Here is an 18,287-nt window from a genome sequence, read left to right on the forward strand (position 1 = left end):
CTAAGCTTTCGTGCAAGGAGTGGATCCTCACTAGACAGTCCTTTTATGTAGGGTTATTATTTTATGTAGGCTATGAAATTCAGGAAGTACAAAGTGAAATGTAATTTTGTAAAATTCAAATTGAATAAAAAACACAGATACCATTCACTAGGTATGTTTAGTGGTTACCATCTGTAATGGTCTTCCTACAAGTTAGGGAAGTTGTGTGAGAGAAGCCCAGTTCAGCAGTATCATGCTGCAGTTCTTTTGTTGAAGAGCTGTGATGTCCATGTCAACAACAGAGTGTTCAGGGATACTGATGCATGCTTGTTTCTAAGTTAGGGTTACCAGATGCCCTGTTTTTAGAGGACTACCCTCTTTTTTGGTGTTTATCCTCTTAGGGGTTCTTTAAAAAAAACCTGATGAAAATGGCCTCTTTTGGGGTTGAAAGGTTAGGAATATTCCTAGATAGTAGCAATTATTTATTTTATTTATTTATTTATTCTTTGGATTTATATCCCGCCCTCCCTGAAGGCTCAGGGCGGCTAACAAGGGCAAATGCCAGACTATAACAATAAAGACAATATAAAAGTACAGTAATACAGAATACTATAGTTAACTAAAATTAGTAAAAAAATAAAATTTATTTATTTATTTATTTATTCTGGGATTTATATCCCGCCCTACCCGTACGGCTCAGGGCGGCAAACAAGCGGCAAGGGCCGAGAGTAAAACACATGTTATATTAAAATTTCAAAAACATCAATTAAAATGGTGCTCTACAGTTCAATTTATAAGAAAGTTCAAGATGGTCAATCCTCATTGGCGGCCGATGATGTAAAAATCGGAGGGCGGGCTCGTCTTCTGGGCGGCATCTCTCCGTACCCAAGGCCAGGTAGATGGTAATTCCCGCCACAAAGATGGTATAGTGGCAGTGGCGGCGGCTCCTACTCGTAAGCCTGGCGGAAGAGCTCTGTCTTGCAGGCCCTGCGGATCTGTTCAAGGTCCCGCAGGGCCCGGATCTCCGCCGGGAGCTCATTCCACCAGGTAGGAGCCGCCACCGAGAAAGCCCTGGCCTTGGTTTGGGAGAGCTTGATGTCCCGGGGGCCTGGGACCTGGAGAAGGTCCAGGCTCCCTGATCGCAGCGCTCTTGGGGGAACATGCGGGAAAAGGCGGTCTCTTAGGTGCTCCAATACTCACAGCTTAAATAGTAGGAGTATTTAAAATGAGATTTGTCATAGTGATCTCCAGGCCTCTTTAGAGACTGACACTCAGAAGAAGCTGTTCTGTATTAGGTGATTGTCTCTAAGCAAGGAAAGACCTTCTGCACACTGGAGTGAATGGGGGTTATAACTTCAATTTAAGTATGCATGTAGGAGAATTCTGTATTGATAGGATGGTTTAGGATTGATATAGGCCCTTTCTGCACCAGTATTTGCCTCAGTTTCTGAGCGCATCCTATTCTTCCATTCTGCATTCCCTCCCACTTTCGCTTCTGGTTTGTGTCAGGGCTTTTTCTTGTTTCTGCATTTGTTTTACAGGAATCTACATTCAGACCTCTTCCAGCACACTGTTGCCTTGCAGTTACCGAAACTCCTTTTGCTGTGATTCTTTGTTCTCATCCACTTTCAAATCGCTAATCCTTTCTAAATTAGAATTGTTTCTGCAGGTATTTAAGTGCTGCCCACTGTCCTCCCCTGTTTCCTCCTCTCTCTCTTTAGGTTGATGCTCCCTCCCTGTTCTCCACCCCCCCTCCGGATGTGTCCTCCCATTCAGAAAACTTTTAAAAAACCAGAGAAAGCATAAGAAGGAATCAGTAAATATAAAGGACTAGGGGATTCCCTGTTCCCAAATGTGTCAGTCTTGCATATGTGGGCCTGGATTTCTCTCTCCTTTCCCTTTCTTTTTTCAGAATCAGGGAGGGAGGGGTTGGGTCTGCAGATGCAGAATGCATACAGAATACACAAATAAATAAACCGGGGGGGGAGGGGTAACAGTGCAGAGGGAATGTGTGCGACTGCAAAGTCAACCCTTAAGGCTTGACTCCTCAGATTCTCCAGAGCAAGCTGTCCGTGCAGAAAGGGCCATAGATGCATGCTGTACACATGTGTATATGTCTATATACCATGTTCCAGGCTTTGTGAATATAGGAACATTGTCTCTGTGTGTACAAACATCATACACTGGTCAAGTCCTACTGATTTCCGTACAGGAAGAGAAAGAAATCAGTGGGACTTCTGAGTAAACCTGCATAGTAGGAAATAACAGGCTCCTTCATGAAATCCTCTGAAGAGACTCCATGGCTCCAGCTGTGGCAGCAAACCACCCGTCAACCTTCCATGGAAGCAAATGGCTTAAAATGAGTAGTGGTGCATCACCCATCATGTGGGGGTATATTCATATGCTTACCAGTGGATTGGACATAAAGACACAAGACTGTCTGCATTTTCATGTTGGGCTTCTGTTGCCATACAGCCACTTCAGATGGCACTATCAAAGACTCTTTTAATATCACTGCCTTGCTGGACTGTGAAGAATGTGTGCCAGAGCAATGGACAGAGCTGTGGTCCTAAGAGTTGTGCCCTATGCTGGACTATGGACTGTACACTGTGGCCAAGAGAAACCTTGTGCCCTGAATACGTACCAAGCCAGATGTGGACCTGGGACTACAGAAGCTTTCTGCCCCTGCACCTCTGCATCCACACAAGCACTGTGATGTAGACCTACAGCCCTGGGCTGCATGCATGCAGAGACAGCAGCAGACCACAGAAGAAGCCATGCTCGAACAAAGAATAGATGTTCCTGAACAGAAGCCATGAGGAAATCTCTTCTCCTTCACGCAGCATCGTTCCCCCCCCCCCCATGTGTTAATTTCACCCGGAAAGTAACACATTCCTCTTCCTCCTGTCATCTTAAACAAAAGACTGTGCCCAGCAAAAGACAAAAGAAGAGATTAAATCTTCCTGCCTGTAATCCAGATAACGCCTCTACCAGGCATCGGATTGTTAATATTAAGCACCAGACCTGAAATGTGATTGGATCCCTTTACCCTCCCCTTTGTTTAACCCCCTTCCCCCAGAGGTGTCACTCCCTGCCCACCATCAATTTTCAGTTGCCCAACTGTCAATCCCTTTATGTCTCCCATCCAGTTTTTTCCTAATACTTCCTGGGAACCAGTGACCACATGGCCATTGCCTCAGGTCACAAATTGGCTATTTAAGGTGAGCTGTCCCTGAGTTCGCTCTCTTCTCTTCACCCCCTATCTTCTTGGTTCCATTCTGGATCCATTTGGACCACTCCACATGTGTTGCTGGTCGCCCATGACCCCCTCGCTCCTTATAGTTCCTTTTTCGCTGCAAGATCTGCTCATAACGTCGGACAGGTAACGTATTACTCACCAACTATACTCCTGCTCATGCAAACATCGCTATCTTTTCAAGCCTGAATTCTTAGTTCGGTATTGTGTGTGTGAGTGTTTGCTTATTATTATTTGTATGCTTGAGAATCTTAAGTAAAAGACCAATTATTTTAGCAACCTAGTCTTCCTTGTCTGTTCATGGGCTCTGGGAATCCTGAGCCTGATATACACAGGCTATGATCCTATATTTTAAGCCTGTTGCCATTTAATATCTATAATTCCCCAAGTTTATTAATAAAATAAGACAATTTGGCTAACACTTCTCCTAAACAATTGTGTCTTGTCTCTGACAGCTTTCTTACATCTACAGTAGTGAGAAGGCAGCCAAAGCAGATAGACTGTTCTCACTAAGAAATTTTGGGAAGCATGTTTTTTAATTTATAACCTGATGACTTTGACTTAATGAATGAAAGCTTGTTTGGGAAGGTAGAGGGTAGAGACTGGTGCTTTCCAAAAATGATAGTACTTCAAACACCATTGAGACTCACTTCCCCTGCAATATTTACTCTTACCATGAGCAAGTTATTCTGGAAAAGGGGGGGGGAAAACCCACTCTGGTTAATAAGACTCCTGATAAGATATTTAAAGTAGATAAAAAGGTAACTTATGAGTATCTCTTTTACTTAAACAAAGTGTTCATTATAAATAGGTTGAAGTTGTAGAACTTGCCCAAAATTGTTCTTCACATATGCATTTTCATGCTAACAGTTCATTGACACTAAAACACATCCAGATGTATACGTTTGGCAATCTAAAGTAGGGGCATGAAGAAATTTCTGATTTTCTCTTAATTTTTTAAAGGCTCACCTGATAACAGCGACACAACTGAGCAAGGTAGGCTGGTATAGTTATGTGAGGTAAAGAGGAGTGTGCAATACATAGTAGCCCATACTGCCAGACATATAAAATAATGTGTGTCTTGCTTTGCTCTATCAGAATTTATAATTGGGACTTCCAGGAGCTTTTTCCACTTCTAGCCTGAGTTTCTGGGGGAAAAGACTGGAGCCTGCTTAGAATGGAACCACCAAGGTTTTGGGATTGCTACTGTAGGGATTGGGGCTTTTATAATAGCTATTACTGTATTTTCTTGAGAGTTACAAACATGACTATTCATATACAGCTCTCAGTGTATTCTAGAATTCTCTTGTTTAGGTATCCTATGTTTGTGGAATACTTTTCAGTTTATTCCGTCTGAGGAATCAGACAAGCCTACCACCTGCTTATATGACTGTTGCCCTTCCTGGCTACTTAAATCTTCTGCACAGAGGTTGGCTGACAAGGGCTGAAAGGCAGTTAATGCCTCCTCGAGGGGGGGCTCTCACCCCATCCTTGAAACAAACTATGATGCATCTACCTCTCAATAAGCCTACCGTAGACTCAGCAGATCTCAGTATCTATCAACCAGTCTCAAATGCTCCATTCCTGAGCAAGGTGATTGAATGGGTGATGATAGACAACTTCAAGCTTTCCTGCATGAAGTGAATTGTTTAGATCTTTTCCAGTCTGGTTTCAGGCCTGATTATGGGATTGAAACAGCCTTAGTCATCTTGGAAGATCACTTGTACCAGGAGATATATAGAGAGACTGCAGCTCTGTTGATTCTTCTGAACATCTCAGCGGATTTCAATATCATTGATCATGGTATCCTTCTTGACTACCTTTCTGGACTGGGATTGGGAGGCACCACTTTGTGGTGGTTCCTGTCCTGCCTGGAGGTTATGCTCCAGAAAGTGATGCTATGTAACTGCTGCTTAGCCCTTTGGCCTGTGGGGTCCTGCAAGGCTCCATCTTGTCTCCTATGTTCTTTAACATCTGCATGAAACCACTGGGTGAGGTCATCTGGAGATTTGGGCTGGGCTGAAACACATCTGGAGATGACAGCACTGTCTAGCACTGAAAGCTGATCCCAGGGAGGCTGTAGAAAAACTGAACCAGTGGCTGGTGGATATTGACTAATAAACTGAAGCTTATTCCCAACAAGACGGAATTGCTATTTATTTATCGAATTTCTACCCCACCCTTCCAGCCAAGGCCGGCTTGGTGTGGCTTACATAAAATTAGACAAGTAAATTATATTAAAACATAAATTACAATTGAAACAATTCTAAAACCATATAATCCATCTGATGTAGTTATGTGGTAATTTGATGATGGTGGCCTTTATTCGATGCTCCTTGTGACTCAAAGGTCTGACCCCAGTATTTAAGATGACCCCTGTTCTGGATGGGGTTGCACTCCACCTGAATGAACAGGTCTGTAGTCTGGGGTTGCTCTTCAACCTGAAGCCTACTGCTGGATAAGCAGGTGGCAGCTGTGGCCATAAGTGCCTTTTACGAGCCTCAGCTAGTTAGATGCGGCCTCTCCTGGGCAGCAAAGATCTGGCCACTGTGGTGCATACTCTGGTTACACCTAGGTTGGATTATAGCAATGTGTTCTAAGTGGAGCTGCCCTTGAAAAAGCGTTTGGAAGTTTCAGTTGGTGCAGAATGCTGCAGCCAGGATGTTGACTGGAATGGGTCACTCCAATCTTGGCCCATCTACCCTGGCTCCCAGCCTGTTTCTGGGCACAATTCAAGGTGCTGCTGTTAATGTTTAAACCCCATATAGTTTGGGACCAACATACCTTCAGGACCACCTACTCCCTTATGAACTTACCTGACCACTGCGGTCATCTTCTGAGACCCTTCTTTAGGTGACCCCATCTTCTGAGATTAGGCAGGTGGCACCTGGTGAGGGCCTTCTTAATTGTGACAGTGAAATTCTGGAACTCTTTCCTTGAGAGGATTCACAGGTCCCCTTCTGTTGCCATCTTCTGTCAATAGCAGGGATGCCAGCCTCCAGGTGGGACTTGGGGGTCCCCCAGTATTACAGCTTATCCCCAGACTGCATAGATCAGTTCCCCTGAAGAAAATGGCTGCTTTGTAGGGTGGACTCTATGTCATTGTACCCCACTGCGGTCCCTGTCCTCCCCAGGCTCCACCCTCAAATCTCCAGGAGTTTCCCAACATGGATCTGGCGACTTTATCCTCCACACCCCCTACCAGTGGCCAGAGGGGAACTGGCAACCTTAGAGAATAGAGGCTTTTTATTTTGTTTCATGTTCCCCCAGTGATGTCTCCTTCCTGCCTTATTTTACATTATTATTATTATATTTTATATGTGTTTTGGCTTGGTTTTATTTTTATGATGTATTTTTGGTTGGTTTTAATGGTTCTTAAGACGTGTTTTTATTATGTATGTTTTCACTCTGTTAGCCATCTTGGGGGTCTTGCTGTAGGCAGAAAGGAAAGCTAAAAACATTTACAATAAATAATTATTAAACTTGCCTGAAATAAGTTTTTCTGAGGCACGTAAAGTTTGAATGAATGAATGAATGATTTATTATGGTCCAGAACCAGATATATATAGAGTTTGAAGCCTAATGACCCACAGCTCTGAGTTCTTTATATCTATCTTAGTTGTGTGTTTTTGTCTTCTGAATAAGCTTCATTTTTGTTTACTTTTAGAAAGCAAACCATCTTGTTGCGCCTGTCAGGTTATTTCAGTTATCAATCCAGGTCGGAATGGGTTTATAGTCAGGCCTAGATTCTATTCCCTCAAAACCATTTTTCACTCTTTACGGCACTCCTGGTGCTGGTGGGGTGGGTGGGAAATCATGTGATGCAGGGGGAAAATCTTGTGGAGTGGAATGTAGTCCCCAGGAAATCCCATGCAATAGTATTTCCTTCTTAGCTAGCTAACCTGAATGGAGTTAATGGGTAGTTTTCTGCCCAACAGTCCAAGGAAATGGATAGGAAAATACATGCCATCAGTATATATCTTAGGTGTGCATCTTACCCTTTCTGCAAAGAACTCAGAGAAGCATCAGAGTAACACTGAATGAAGTAGATTAGCTTGAGTGATTTGCCTAAGGTTTCACAGCAAGCTTTAATGTGTGAACAGGGATTGAAATCTGGGTTTCTTGTAGTGAAGGCTATCATGTTAGCTACCGTCTCACATGAGCTCTCTCATTATGTTCTGGAGAAACATGTTTACTAATGTTCAGAGGGAGGTAGTCAGCGCTAACTAAATTTGTGAACCTAATTGCTCTCTCAGATGTATGTTTCATGAGAAGCAAATCCCACTGAATCCAATGAAACTTACTCTCAAAAAAGTCTGCAAGACTGTAGCTTTATTATTATTCCTTGAATTAAAAAATAATTTATTTTTTAAAGAACAGTATATTAAAAGACTGACGTTTTTAAAAACTCAGGAACTTTGATTTTCTTGTGAATAGCTTGACATACTGACTGGTGCTTTGCTGGTTTTAGACAACAATGAGGTCTCTTGGTTACTACAGCAAACAGTGAGTTGTCCTATACTCAAAAGTAGACATTCCTATAATCCTTTCTTGCTGACAGATAAACCTGAAACAGAGAAAAGAGATAAAATGTACATGTTTTCAAGCCACTGTACTATAGTCAAGCTTTACATGCATAGGTGTATACTGTCTCAGGCGTGTACCTCAACAGGTAGTGTGGGAGGAGATATAAGCTAAACAAGAACCAAGGCTGAGTTCAGTTTGAAGCGGGAGGGAGTCCTGGCAAAAAAAGAGCTGGAACAAATTGTTCCGGGTTTTCCCATTTACACTGCAGCGACTGATGCGGGAGCATACCGGGAGAAGGCGCAAGGTAGCATTCACACTGTTGGCCCAGAGGCATGGCTGCAAGGCGCGGCTTTCTTTTTTTGTAATCTGGAGATATGCGCTTATGCGCATGAGCGGATAAGAAAATGCGGCTTTTGGCATTCACACTTTGTTGGTGCGGGATGGACGCGGGATAATCGCGCTTTCCAGGGTTGGCTACCACTTTCACCAGGTATCTTTTAAACCCAGGAGCAAAGTGTTACAAGACGGGTTGAGTACGGGTGGGGAACGCCTGACAGATGTGCCTGTGTGAACAGCCCATTTAATCCGGTTGTGGAACATTTCTGAAACGCGCATATATCGGGGCAAACTGCCAGTCTGAACTCGGCCCAAGACTATCAATATGGCTATTTTACAATTTGTGTGCTTTTGAATAACTAGAGTGCAACTTTACAAGCAATTATTTTGGTGGCAGCACCAGAAAAATTCAGTCCAGGTAAAAAACTCAATCAAAATTGTATCTGTGTGGTACCACCAATAAACTGAAGCATTTACCCCACCATTTTGGCTCTTAGATGTTATGCACACAATGGTTATGCACACCATTTTGGCTCTTAGATGTTATGCCTATTCAATACCATTTGAAACCAAGCCTGGAATGTATAAATGCCACAAATAGATATGAAGGCAACGCCCTGAGGGCGCTAAGGTTCTTTGACTTGTGTGGCTAGCCAATACACCACACAGTGAGAGAGAATATTCAGGCAGTAAAGGGTAGAAAAAGGTTTTATTTGAATAAGGGGCACCACACAGCCAAGACTTCAGCTCAGATGTCTAGTGAGTAAAAGCAGGGATCTGGCTTATATGCTTTTCTTGCTCCTCCCAACTTTACATCATTGTTGACATTATTTGCACATGCTCAGTTCAAGTTTCTTTGTCTCAACAGTCATTTATCAAGCGTTTGACAAACAAGAGACTACCTGGCTGTGTTTCAACCTTACAATGCAGGTGTTCATTGCATTAAACATGATTAATGCTTTTTACTGGCTTTTCTCCCAGACTTGCTCCACCTTTGAATTAATTTTTAGGTTGATTTCATTCTCAACACAAAATCTAGCTGTTGCTATTACAAAAATAGTTTCTCTACATTATTACATGCATATATGTGTATAAAAGCACTTTTGAAGCATTTCTATAAACTTATTTTCACTAAGGGTATACAAAATATGAAGAATTGGAAACAATTACAGTGACATCCTAAAGAATTAAACCCTTTACATATATTCTTTTAATGTTTCCAAGTAGCCTATGGCATAAAGCTTTCATAGATACCTTGAATCCATCTATTATTATTCATTTTAATTCATCAGAAGATTCTTGCTAAATGTTATAAAGTATTAAATCTACATTAAAGCTTCTGGTTTTGTAAAATATGCTGTTTTACTTTGGCTATTAGGGGTCCTCCTTGTATAACATACATTCTGCATTCTTAATTGGCCTCTTAATTAATGACAGAATCCATTATTAATAGCTCCTACCTCATTAGCTTTTGGAACTGTCTTTGGCCATTTCCCAACCTTTTTGCTTGTTAGCAGTTTGCCAGTCTTAAGCACAGATTCTTGTTAGAGAATTAAGAATTTAACTAGTTTTCTATTTTTTTATAAACATTCAGAAATATTTTATACCATAAGCTTTCATTCTCAGCCATAAACAAAATATAAAGTTTGTATTTTACTTTTTAAAATGCACACCAAGTCAGAAGAGGGGATTTACAGTTACCCGCTTGTTCACCCCAATTAGGCTTTTTGACCAATTATTAATTTTTTTTCCACTGGGCATCACTTGCCAGCTCAGTTCATTAAGTGTATAACTATTTCTCTATGTAAGCAAACAATCCTCTTTTTTGCCTTAAAATAATAAGCTGCTAAAAGGCAGATATATTTACATTGCTTATAGATTCCAATAGTCCAGCGTTTATATATTAAAGCATTTTAAACTGAAATAGAGAAGTTTCGTTTGATTTTTTTCTTATTTAATGTTAAACCATTATAGTTCCTTTTGAAGTAGAGAGCTTGAACACAGATCACTATGACAGTTCATTAGGTGATGAATGGTGGTGAAAAGGACCATCCTAATAAAAAAAGTTTAATGACATAAGAACACCTGCTCGTTAGAAAATTCCTCTTCTGTCAGTTAAATTGGATATAAAACTCCTGTTTCTACAATTCTGCTTCGTGGTTAACAATTTGCCAGCTTGTTTTTGGAAAATCCCCAAAGTCCTTTCCCAGAGGCCCTCTGGAATCCCAGCAATAATCAATAGATGATTATTTGAACTTCTGGGCTTCCTCTACAGATATACATTAATCTGTTAAAGAGATTAATCACCTGATGGCATTCTAGCATGTGATCACCAAGTGTAAACTTTTAACATAGAGAAAAATCAGCCTCCTGTTCTTCCCCAAAAAATGTTATTGTACTGACTAGCAGGCTTGGAGTACCAGGTACCAGAAGTCAGGCCAGGCACAGTCATTTAGTCCAAAGGTCAGGGTTCCGGAAGTGAGGCTAGGCAGAGTGTTGCCTTCTGATACACTTCCGGTGATGTCAGGGGGTGTAGCATATGCAAATAAGTTATGCTAATGAGTTATGCTAATGAGCTCCTGCACCTCTTTTTCTATGAAATGACCCCTGCATAAGTCCAATACACTGTCTAAACCATGCCAGTTGTCATCTAGGCTTTCCTCTCCCCTCAAAATATTTTGAGCAACTGTGGTTTATAAAACCACTGAACAGAAATAAAACACGCCAGAATTTTGATGTCAGAATAGCTAACCTTTTAACTGTAACCAACAGTAGGCCCTTGAAATCTTCAGATGCTTATTAGCATTTTCAATAATGAGCTACATTTTAAGTTGGTATATATTCAGATAAAAATGTATCATTGGGCATGAGTAACAGAGCAGTACTTCATCTAACATGTAGGAAAGACCAATAGCACCTCAGAGACTAACAAAATTTGTAGTAGAGTATGAGCTTTCATGAGTCACTGCTCACTTCTTCAGATACAGCTAGACTGTGAGTCCATCTGTGCTATATATTGGAAAGTGGAGTGATTTCAGATGCCAAATTACATTAGCAGGCAAAAGACAATAGCAGGTGTGATTGGATTGTGTGTGATATGCAGAGAGGTAGTAGGCATTGGTGTCGGCCTCCCTTACCAAGGGCTGTGTGGTGGAGAAAGGACGAAACAGAACAACCAACGGAAGTTCTAAGACACATACACACCTGGAATGAAACAACTAGGTTTCTTTATTATGAAGAAAAAATACTATGTGCTGGAACTCCCCCCCCCCCCGCCAGGCGCAGGGATGTGTCTCCTGCCCTACCAATACACAATGAAGAAAAAATACTAAGCAACAGGCATATGCATATCAAAGTTAAATAAATTAGACCAGACACACAAAGATCAAGGGCCCTTGGATCCAACCAGAACCAGAGAGAGAAAGAGTCTCCCAAAGTTTCTAAGACTGGATGAAGGTGGATTTGTAGGGTCCTCCTTCCTTTATACAAAAACTCATGAGAACTGGCACATTATTGAATTACATTAATTGATACTTCGATCGTATTTATGCTGTGCAAGACATGTTTTTTTACAAGTTTTGACATAGGAAAAATAATTGCTGTTATATTCCGTTGTTGCAAAGATGTTCTCAAACAGGTAGAAATGATTGCATTGTCAGAATACATCATTGTGTTCTCATCATTTAAGATAAGGAGCCTTGAGGTTTGGTGTTCTGTTGTTGGGGGCCGGGAGTGTGAAAAGCTAGTTCTTTTCACACTTGATAATGCTAAGGAAAGAATTCTTATTCTATTACCTACTACATATCAATACACCAAGGAGTAAAGGTTACATTTTATTACCAAAAATGTACCAGAGGTCATTTCGGGGGGGATCGCGGGGAATCGCAGTTCCCCGGGTGAGGTACGGGTGGCGGGGCACATGACGAAGCCCTACCCCCTGCTTCCGGCCGCCCCGCTTCCGGCCCTCATTCAGCCAGGAGGAGGCAGGAGAAGAGGGAGGGTAAGTTGCTTCCTCCCTGCCTCTCCCTACCCCTGCCTGCCTGGGGCCAGGGAGGACCTTTGCAGGGCTTCCCTGCACTCTCGCCGGCCTTGCAGGTCCACCGCCGGGCCCCTCATGGGGCTCGGCAGTGGAGCTGCAAGGCTGGCGGCGGCGGCCGGGACCGTTGGGGGCGGGGTGTGTGGCCTTATGACACACTTCCGTCGATGTCAGGGGGTGTGACCTTATGACACACTTCCGGTGATGTCAGGGGGTGTGGCATATGCTAATACGTTATGCTAATGAGTTCCCCTAGCTCTTTTTCTACGAAACGACCCCTGGTAAATACCTACAGGACCAGATGGCCAAAGAATAATAGATATTAAAGTTCTCAGGGGCAAGAAAAGTCTGGACAAGCTTAGCTGACAGGCCTAGTTACTTGGCTAGAATAAGGGGTTTCATGAGGCTTCCATTATGGGGAGACCAGGGCTATTTTTGGGCAGGAACGCACAGGAACGGCGTTCCGGCTGGCTCCCAAGTTGGCCACACCCAGCAGGAACTCATTAGCATAATAGGCCACACCCAACAGCAGAAACCCATTAGGATTGGCTACATTAGGGGTGTGTGGCCTAACATGCAGAGGAGTTCCTGCTACAAAAAAGCCCTGGGTTTTCACAACAAACAAGGTAAACAGAATAACATGCAAAAGGTGGATGTGGCTGGATAACCACACTTCTGGTAACATGGGGGTGCGGCCTAATGTGCTAATGAGCTGTGCTGTCGGGGGTGTGGCCTAATATGCTAATGAGTTTCTGCTGTTGGGTGTGGCCTATTATGCTAATTAGTTCCTGCTGGGCTTTTTCTACAAAAAGAGCCCTGGGGGAGACAAACCAAACATATAATCATATGACTTTTCAAAAAAATTATCACGACAGTAATGAGACAGGAAACCTAGGTCTCGATTCAATCTAGGCGGATGCATTGTTTTGAGCTTTGTTTTCAGTTGCAATTCAGCAGTCTCTCTAATCTCCCTTTGAAAGTCCTTTGTAAGAGAACTGCTTTGTAAGATAACTGTCCATCTAACATGGACAGACTGGGCTTCTGTCCACTCAAGCCCTTCTGTCTGATCCTGATAATGTGAAGCCTAAAACCAGGAAGCACACACCCCTCCAAAAACCACTGGCATAATCGTCTGTTTGCCTCAGTTGGTATATTTTGCATGACAAAGGGGCTGGTTGATTTTGGTAAAAACTCACAGGACTTTCTTGCCTCTCTTTTCTTTTCACAAAACTCATTGCAGTCTTTTTAGCCCAACCCTAAGTAATATCTTGTGATCTATGGCCCTTTTAGTAGGGCAAGTTTCAGACTATATGGAGAGTTCTGACTGTTTTGCTAAGCCACTGTGTGAAGCAATCAAATGGTTGCTATAGAGCAGTTCAGTGCTTATTTATATGTCTACCTCATTGCGTACTGCTTTGTCACTTATGTCCAAGGATACTCCATAGCTGGTAACGTATCCTGCCTTGCTAAAAGGCATGTGTAAATTTGCATTACTTAATCTTCTAGTGACTCACTCTTGGGGCTCCTGATTCCCTGTCACTTATTTCTAATCACAGTGTATTAACTTTATAATTCATTCTCACCTAAATTAGATACAACCCCCATTACAGAAAGGGAGAACATTTCCTCCTGATACTGTTGCATCTGCACAAAGAAGAAACCAAATCTACAGAAAGGCATTAATAATACCTAATCATTCAAGGGAACAAAAGGGAATAGCTTGCAATTACATGTGTAAGCAGATATCCTGCAATGCATAGCTAGTAGTTTCCTCTGTATTCACCAATGTAGACTGATAGTATAAGTTACTTTCCCAAAGGTGGGCTCTTGAAGCCTCCCACCATTCATATGGTGTGGTGAATCAGAAGTGGAAAAAAATTGCTGGTGTCTCAGTACTGAATGTGGGGCATCTGTGTTGTCTTCCAAGCTAACATGGATTTCCTGCTGCTCTTTATCTATTTTCATGTTCCTGGATGTATCGAAGGGCTTCATTTTATGGGAAAAGCTTTCTGTTTTCATGCAGCACTATTTTGTTTAGCATTTATTTATTTATTTGATTTGTACCCCACCCTCCCTGCTGAAGCAGGCTCAGGGCGGCTTACATAAAATCACAATAGGTAAAAACAGCAATATAAATATCAACATAATTACTAAAAGCAACTTGTGTTGGAAATATATGTGTTGCAAGGATTAAAATCGAGTCATTATAGGGTTAATGTGTGTTTACCTTGTGTGCTATTGTTTAGACTGACCTGGAAGGGAACCTGGCACAGAGCTAATGGAAACAAAGCCCATGAAACTGAAGCCTATTTACTAACAATCATTGGTTAATATATTCAGGTGATTTCCTTCTAGGGGTCAAGAAGAAGAAGAATCTCCATTGTTGTAGACCGTGTGGTCAATGTGTAAAGATGTAGCCTTAGTTATCTTTGTTGTTTTGTAGATTTCCTGTGAGCCCTTCCCTTAGAAATAAAGATTTTTACATAGAAGAAAATGCCTCCTCTCCAGTGAAGCAAAGACCCATTGCAATCTCTGAATATTTAACTATTTTGCCAGTTTTCCCAACAATTTCTACATCATCACGCTGGGCACATCTGCACATGCATGGCATTTTGGGGGTGGGATTCCCCCTGGTGGCCTCGATCTGGGCCAGCGGGTAATAGGACCATCGAGTGGGGCTTTCCCTGCCCCCCCAGGGGGACTTGGCAAGCCTAGCTGAAGGCCTGGTGTAAGAGCTCCATTTTCCAGGCCCTGCAGAATTCTAGAAGGTCCCACAGGGCCCCGGTCTTTTCCAGGAGCTCGTTCCACCAGATTGGAGCCACCACTGAAAAGGCCCTGGCCCTGGTTGATGCCAGTCTGGCATCCTTGGGGCCAGGAAGGGCCAAACCATTTTCAGACCCTGACCGCAGTCCTCTCTGGGGAACACACCCTGTTCCTGAAGCTCTGGGAACTAGCCCTAAAACTATTCCCACTTTTAAAATGAGGGGCTAAAGCTTAGATACAGTTTCTCCCAGATCAGCCACAGAGTGCATGCCTGAGAAAATATTTGAATCCAGTTCTCCCAGATTGACCCCCCCCCCCAACAATATCCATTCTTCTGAGCTAAGGAGTCAGTGTAGGGTCGCCAGGTCTGGGTTGGAAAATACCTGGAGACTTTGGGGGTGGATCCGGGAGAGGATGGGGTTTGGGGAGGGGAGGGGCCTCAGCATGGTACAATGCCATAGAGTCCACCCTTCAAAGCAGCCATTTTCTCCAGGGAAATTGACCTCTATCAGCTGGAGAACAGTTGCAAAAGCGGAAGATCTCCAGGCTCCACGTGAAGGCTGGCAACCCTGTCAGTGGATGCTGTATTCCTGAATATATTTACTAGGAAGTAAGTCACAAGGTTGGTCAAGGTGTTAAGTCTTCCCAGTGTTCAGAGATTTTATAGGATTGTTGTTTCCAAAATACTCAGCCATACAAGAAAATGATAAACCTTTCAAAAAGAGCCTGGATATGAATAATATCTCTGTCCTAGGCTTCCCTTGCCATGGCTATACCCACACTGGCACAGATTTAATGATATTCACATGCATAAACAGTCCCTTTTAAAAACCATATTACATACAGTAGAGCCAGTTTGGTGTAGTTTTTAGGAGGAGTGCAGACTCTAATCTGGGAGAACTGAGTTTGATTCCCCATTGCTCCACATGCAGCTGCTGGTGTGACCTTGGGTCACTTACAAGTTCTTTCAGAGCTGTTCTCTCATGAGCAGCTCTTGAAAGAGCTCTCTCAGCCCCACCTACCTCACAGGGTGTCTGTTGTGGGGTGGGGAAGGGAAAGGGATTGTAAACCACTCTTGAGACTCTTTCGGGTAGTGAATGGTGGGGTACAAATCCTCCCCCTCCTCTTCTCTAGATAACCCTCTCCCCCCATTTGAAATCCTCCCAAAACTATTATAGCAATTGAAATGTTTGCATTGTTCTTTTTTTACACCAATGCATTATATTTTGGACTGGATGAAAATAAGAAAATAAGACAGCAATGTGTCATTCCTTTGCCACAAGACTTAATCATCCATTATGATAGGCATAATCTGCCTGTGCCTGATGTTCAATGTTCTGGCAAATCACATCAGTATTTTCAGATTTCTCTGAGCAGACCCTTTCGTCTTTATTTAGATCTGACATTTTTCTAGGAATCCATATTTGCCTTCCTGTACAACAATAAATCAAAGCTGTTTCTTGCTTTTAGTCACATAGAAATTTATAATAACCAATTCCACCTTTTCAGTTTCTGAAATCTGCTTTTTTGTACTGCTTCTGCCCTCCAGGATTATTCTTCCTTACTCTGAGGGATTTTTGACTAATCTTTTCCTGTTAACCCATTCTACAGTTTCCATTTTGTATACCCTGCTTATGGAACTCTTGCCTTAATTTTGTGGCTCCTCTTCCATTGGTCCTTCTCAGCATTATATTATTCGCGGGGGTGAGGAGAAGCTCCACGGGAGAAGGAAGCAGCTGCATAAGAACATAAGAACATAAGAGACGCCAATGTTGGATCAGGCCAAAGGCCCATCCAGTCCAACACTCTGTGTCACACAGTGGCCAGAAATACCAGTGCCATCAGGAGGTCCAGCAGTGGGGCCAGGACATTAGAAGCCCTCCCACTGTTGACCCCCCCCCCAAGCACCAAGAAGACAGAGCATCACTTGCCCCAGAGCCCCTAGCTATACCTTGTGGCTAATAGCCACTGATGGACCTCTGCTCCATATGCTTATCTAATTCCCTTTTGAAGCCGTCCATGCTTGTAGCACCCACCACTTCCTGTGGCAGTGAATTCCATGTGTTAATCACTCTTTGGGTGAAGAAGTACTTCCTTTTATCCGTTCTAACCCGACCGCTCTGCAGTTTCATGGAGTGCCCACGAGTTCTTGTATTGTGAGAAAGGGAGAAAAGTACCTCTTTCTTTACCTGCTCTTTCCCATGCATAATCTTATAAACCTCGATCATGTCACCCCTCAGTCGTCTTTTCTCCAAGCTAAAGAGCCCTAAGCGCTTTAACCTTTCCTCATAGGGAAAGTGTTCCAACCCTTTTATCATTCGAGTTGCCCTTTTCTGCACTTTTTCCAAAGCTATAATATCCTTTTTAAGGTGTGGTGACCAGAACTGCACACAGTATTCCAAATGAGGTCTCACCATTGATTTATATAGGGGCATTATTATATTGGCTGATCTGTTTTCAATACCCTTCCTAATAATCCCCAGCATAGCATTGGCCTTCTTTATTGCAGTCACACACTGTCTCGACATTTTCAGTGAGTTATCCACTACAACTCCAAGATCTCTCTCTTGCTCAGTCTCTGCCAGTTCAGACCCCATCAATGTGTATTTATATTTAGGATTTTTGGCTCCAATGTGCATCACCTTGCACTTGGCCACATTGAACCCCATTTGCCATGTTGACGCCCACTCGCCCATCCTTGACAGATCCCCTTGGAGTGCCTCACAATCCTCACTGGTTTTCACCACCCTGAACAACTTTGTATCATCCGCAAATTTAGCCACTTCACTGCTTACTCCCATCTCCAAATCATTAATGAACAAGTTAAAAAGCAGTGGACCAAGTACTGATCCCTGCGGTACCCCACTGCTTACCACCCTCCACTGAGAAAATTGCCCACCTACACTCACTCTCTGTTTTCTATGAACTAGCCAGTTTTTGATCCATAAAAGGACTTGTCCTTCTATCCCATGATTTTTGAGCTTACTTAGGAGCCTTTGATGAGGAACTTTATCAAAAGCTTTCTGGAAGTCAAGGTAAATAATATCTATTGGATCCCCCTTGTCCACATGTTTGTTCACCCCCTCAAAGAACACTAACAGGTTAGTGAGACAAGATCTTCCCTTACAGAAACCGTGCTGAGTCTGCCTCAATAGGTTTTGTTCATCTATGTGCCTACTAATTCTTTCCTTAATAATGGTTTCCACCAATTTACCCGGTATCGACGTCAGACTGACTGGCCTGTAATTTCCCGGATCTCCTCTGGAACCCTTTTTAAAGATGGGAGTGACATTAGCTACCTTCCAATCCTCAGGAATGGAGGCAGATTTTAAGGAAAGATTACATATCTTTGTCAGGAGATCTACAAGTTCACATTTGAGTTCTTTCAGA

Source organism: Gekko japonicus, unplaced genomic scaffold (assembly GCF_001447785.1).
Source record: "Gekko japonicus isolate JY-2015 unplaced genomic scaffold, Gekko_japonicus_V1.1 scaffold806, whole genome shotgun sequence".
Classification (NCBI taxonomy): domain Eukaryota; kingdom Metazoa; phylum Chordata; class Lepidosauria; order Squamata; family Gekkonidae; genus Gekko; species Gekko japonicus.